This window comes from Clupea harengus, chromosome 4 (genome assembly GCF_900700415.2).
Source record: "Clupea harengus chromosome 4, Ch_v2.0.2, whole genome shotgun sequence".
In the NCBI taxonomy this organism is placed as follows: domain Eukaryota; kingdom Metazoa; phylum Chordata; class Actinopteri; order Clupeiformes; family Clupeidae; genus Clupea; species Clupea harengus.
This window is the reverse complement of record NC_045155.1, coordinates 29,846,204-29,851,203: the sequence shown is the minus strand read 5'-3', so window position 1 is coordinate 29,851,203 and position 5,000 is coordinate 29,846,204. Positions and strand designations below refer to the sequence as shown.

The 5,000-nt window shown below is 48.6% G+C and overlaps 1 protein-coding gene across 2 annotated transcripts in view; it reads left to right on the top strand.

Annotated features, from left to right (window-relative positions):
* Positions 1 to 3,280: 3,280 nt before the first annotated feature.
* LOC105893637 (PDZ domain-containing protein 4) overlaps positions 3,281 to 5,000 on the top strand; it is a 44,502-nt gene continuing 42,782 nt past the window's right edge. For both annotated transcript variants that reach the window (XM_031566977.1, XM_031566976.1), the window contains exon 1: positions 3,281 to 5,000. This exon is cut by the window's right edge and continues 228 nt beyond it. The gene's annotated coding sequence lies outside the window, so the exon portion shown is untranslated.

The following is a 5,000-nucleotide window of genomic DNA, read 5'->3' as shown; positions in this document are numbered from 1 at the left end:
AGAGAGAGGAAGTGAAGTGAAGAGTAGGGAGTGGTAAATGAGGTGGTGGTAAAAATCTGAATCAGTGTGTGTGGGAGGGAGCTCTAACCCCGTCCACACACTCTGAGAGAGAGAGGGGGGTGTGTGTGAGAGCGAGAGAGAGAGAGAGAGAGAGAGAGGGGGGGGGTGTGTGTGAGAGCGCGAGAGAGAGAGAGAGAGAGAGAGAGAGAGAGAGGGGGGGGGGTGGTGTGTGAGAGAGAAATAGAGGCTTTGAGAGAGAGAGGGAGAAAGAGAGGGGTGTGTATGTGTGTGTGAGAGAAAGAGAGGCTGAAAGAGAGAGAGGGGGAGAGAAAGAGGGGTGTGTATGTTTGTGTGAGAGAAAGAGAGAGGGGTGTGTATGTGTGTGAGTTAGAAAGAGATGTTAAGAGAGAGAGATAGAGAAAATGAGGCTGAGAGAGAGAGGGGTGTGTGTGTATGAGAGAGAAAGAGAGGCTGAGAGAGAGGGAGAGAGAGAGAGAGGGGTGTGATAGAGAAAGAGAGTCTGAGAGAGAGAGAGAGAGAGAGGGAGAGAGAGGAGGGGTGTGTGAGAGAGAAAGAGAGAGAGAGAGGGAGAGAGAGGAGTGTGTGTGAGAGAAAGAGAGGCTGAGAGAGAGAGTGAGAGAGAGAGGGAGAGAGAGAGAAAGAGAGAAAGAGAGGCTGACAGAGAGAGAGAGAGAGAGAGAGAGGGGAGTGTGTGTGAGAGAGAAAGAGAGGCTGAGAGAGAGAGAGAGGCTTGTGAGGGAGAGAGAAAAAGAGAGGGATGATGGGGGGGGGGGAGATGGATGTGAGGGATATGTTGAGGCATGAATGAAAGACAGAGAGAGTACAAGAAAGAGTGGAGCATGAGGAAGAGAGAGAGAGAGACAGACCGAGGAGTGAGAGATTGAGAAAGGGGGACGTCAGAGAGAGCTAGAGGGGCTGTGAGGGAGAGGGACAGAGAGAGACAGAGAGAGAGAGAGAGCGAGAGAGGGACAGAGAGAGAAGAGAGAGAGAGAGAGAGAGAGAGGTGGGGGCATGAGTGCATGGGAGAGTAAGCAAGGTGAAGACACAGCAATAGAGAGGGAGAGAGAGGGGGAAAGGGTAGCAGAGAAAGAGAGAGAGAGGGTGGGACAGAGATAGAGGTGGGGGAGAGAGAGAGAGAGAGGGAAAGGGTAGGAGAGAGAGAGAGAGGGTGGGACAGAGAGAGAGAGGGTAGGAGAGAGAGCAAGCGATGAGAGGGGCGGTGTGGGCTTGTGTTGCATCTTGAGGAGTTTAGCCGGCACACACACAGGCTTCCCTGTGCCACAGTCAGATCATCCTCCTTCCTCCGCCGGCTGTGTGTGCGCGCGCGCGTGTGTGTGTGTGTGTGGAAATGCCTTTGTATTTTTCCGCCGCAGTGGGGGGGAGCGCATTCAGCGTCGCGCGGGAGGGGAGCACGATTCAGCATCGCGCCTGAGGGGAGAGCAGTCGGGAGGATCCTCCAGTCACCCGTCGGCAGCAGGGCTGATTTCTATTATTTTCTCCTTCGCAGGATACTGATTTACCACTCAGACTGAAACAAGACACCACTTCTCACACACACCAGGATCTTATTTTATGCCACACACACTCTCTGCCCCCAGATAATAAACACGAGAGGAATTTGATTTCCCTTTGAGAGACAACAAAAACAAGAACACAAGGGTGGATTTACTTCTCTAAAGAGACACCAGCCAGCTCTTGAAGAAGGGAAACTACAAGAAGAAGAAAAAGAAGAGATGGCACACTTCTGTTTTACTCCTTTTCGGTCCTCACCCTTGATCTCACTCTGTCTTTGGCACTCTAAACAATAGAATGAATATCTGTGCTTTTATAGTTCTTTCTGATGCTAGACACCACTGGTTCTTTTTGTCTTGAAAGGACTACATTGCAAAGAGAGAGAAGCGAGAGAAGAGAGATAGAGAGAGAGAGAGGGGGAGAGAGAGCCAAGGAACCTCTGACACCTCCAATTTGTGTGCCTATTGATCTACTCACTGTATCGTTATTCATCCAGGGCTGTTTGCACGGACCGCTCCTCCCTCTCCCTCTCCCTCTTTCTCCGTTTCCTCACTGGCAAATCTCTGCTGAGGTGTATTGTTAGTGTTGAGGTAACTGTCTTTTACAGTGACTGATTCCTATTTGTAGTTGTTGTAGTGTGGTGTGTGTGTATCCATGCATGCTTGCATTGTATGTGTGAGAGAGCGGAAGCGTGGAGACATTTATCCCATCTGTGTGTAGGTTCTGCCGCTCTCTCGCTCTCTGTCACCTGCTGCGTCTGTCTGACACATTAGTGCGGCTCGGCGTTAGAACACGTGCTCTCCGCTGCTCTCCGGACCATCAGGGGCATGTCTGTTGTCCTTGGAGAGAGACTCACTGGCCGCGTGAGTCCGGACGCTCAATTACTCTCCACTTTGAACGCTGTCCTGGGAGGCTGTGAATGAGGATTAGGGCAGCACCTGTTTGCTGAAGTGGAGAGAAGTGCTTCCGCTCCGCGCTGCTTAGTCGTAGCTAAGTTGTTGGGGCTACCTGCTTTAACAAAGGGATTAAGGGAGAGGGTAGAGAGAGGGAGAGTGTAGAAGGAAAGAGAGAAAGCGAGGAAGAAGGAAGGAAGGATTAAAACCATTTAAGCCTTCACAAATAGAGCTTAAATAGCTAAATAGTTCATGACAGAGAAAGAAAGAGAGAGGGAAAGGGAAAAGGAGAGGGAGAGAGAAAGAGAGAGAAAGACCGGGTGAGAGATAGAGGTGTGGTAAAGGACTGCAGGGTTGAGTGAGGAGTGTGTGTTGTCTTGCTGAGGGTAGCGTAGCACAGTGAAGGAATAACGCATGGCTGACGGCTGTGTACAAATATAATCATCTCAACGGAACACACCCTCAGAGCCTCTGAATGTACAGCATGCAATAAGATTACTAAGCACTGCTATGACTCAGAATAACTACAGCACAAGACATACAGGCTTTTCCAAGACAAGACACATTTAAGCACAAGATGCTGCTACGTTCCTCATGATTTCATTTTGAGGATCAATGAGCAATCCGGAGGTGTTATTGATCTCATATTGAAAATGACATTGATTTTTACACCTGAGAGAGCACAAGGTATCCCTGGTCTCTGTTTAAGGAGCACGTAATCTAATTAGGATTAATCCAGGGCTGCTAATGTTTAGCACCAACAGCTTCAAATCAATGATTCTCCAAACAGTAAGAGCTTTTTCAGCTGAATTGGTTTTATGATTGTTATTCATGTCCAGCTGTGTCTTTTCCAGTGTATTTGCTGTTCCAGGGCTTATTCCAGAGTTTGCGCTTCGCTCGCGGTTGACCTTTAACCCGCTGTTATGATTTACAGATCGCTCTGTTGTGTGGGTGTGACAGTTCCCATTCAGACGTAAACACATTTACATGTGCTGACAGAAACCCATTCGTCTTTCGGCGTCTTAACCGGCCAGAGCGCTGACAGAAACATATAGGCTGTCACGGCATACAGCCAGTCGGATAGGAAAGAGGAAAGAGAGCAGAGCAGAGGAGGGAGAGGAGAGGAGGAGAGGAGAGGAGAGGGGGAGCGTCTCTCTCCTATGAGCCGCCTGCTGTTGTTGCGTCTCCCATATGTGTGTGCAGGTGTGCGTGGCACTGGAGTTTCCTGCTCGCTGCCTCCTAAACAGCCTGCCTCATTTGACAACGCAAACAAGGAGCACACAAACCTGGAGCTGGGGAGAGGAGGGGGAGGGCCTTCAGGGAAAAGCGTTACAGGGGCATTTTTATTGTGTTTATATGCATTGTAAAGGGTCCACACATTTCCAGAGCCTCTGAAAAATTAGAGCTTTATGAAAGCTGAAAAGCACAATAGACTCAACAGGAGATTTGCAGCTTCAAAATAAGTACTTTTTCTAAGGGTGTGCAAGTAGAACACAACAAAAGCACATTTTCTCTCCTACCTCTCCACCCCCACCTCCCTGAAGTTGAAAAGCTGCAAACGAGGAGTGATGTTCAGGAACTTTGTGTGGAAAGGGAACTAAGAACCAGACAGATGAGGGAAGGGTTCCTTTGACAACAGCACTCACGGCACTGTGGGTTGCAACTTTGAAGCTTTGAAGAGTGTGGCTGCAGCTGGCTGGCTGGATTATCTGTCGCAGCCGCGCGAGGAGGAGAGGTGTGTCGTGGGCGACGCGAGAGCTCTTTAGTGATCGGCGGGGAACATCACTCCGCTTGGGCTGGAAGGCAGTGCGGGCTTCAGCAGCAGAGGCTGTCAAGAGGAAGAAAGCACGTTCAAGTGCCACACAGATTTGACGTTGGATCAGACGAACACCTGAGAGACTATTAGAAACTGTCACGGTTGAGGCCGAGAGGAACGAACGCACTCAAGCACAACGCAGATTTCATTAAAAATACAAGCTGCAGAACGGAGGAACAACGGAAAGGCTTTCAAGAAACTGCAAGTTTGGAGAATAAGATACTGACACTTGTTTAAATGGTGGGCGCCTTAATCAGGAACATAATCACCAGCGTTGGCAGTACCTGATGATGACACAGTGAAAATGGTAAACAGTTACAGATAATTCACCAGATTCTTATTTGGGGAGTTGTATTGTTTAACATCCGGTCAGTGTAAAGTTGCTGCTCAATGACTCATTAATGACCTAATTATGTAGTGCTGTAACAACTCACTTCGCAATAGTAACCTGACCATGTTATAAAAGCTGCTTCTTACAGTTACAACCTCCAGTGTTTGTTTACTTCACCATGGAAACAGAGACAGATGGATACATGCTGAAAGTGCATCCTTAGTTGTTTCTTCCAAAACAGCCAGTCTCACAGGTCGATAAGATATTTCTGAACTCAACTGCTATGGAATGTTTCTCAGAAGTCTAAATGTGAGCCCCATGATGAACCATGGGTCTTTGAACATTAAAAATGGTTGACCTAACCCTCTTGAACCGAAGAGGCTATTTTACTCACTGGCTATTTTAAACTGTTTGCCGTAGAGGACCA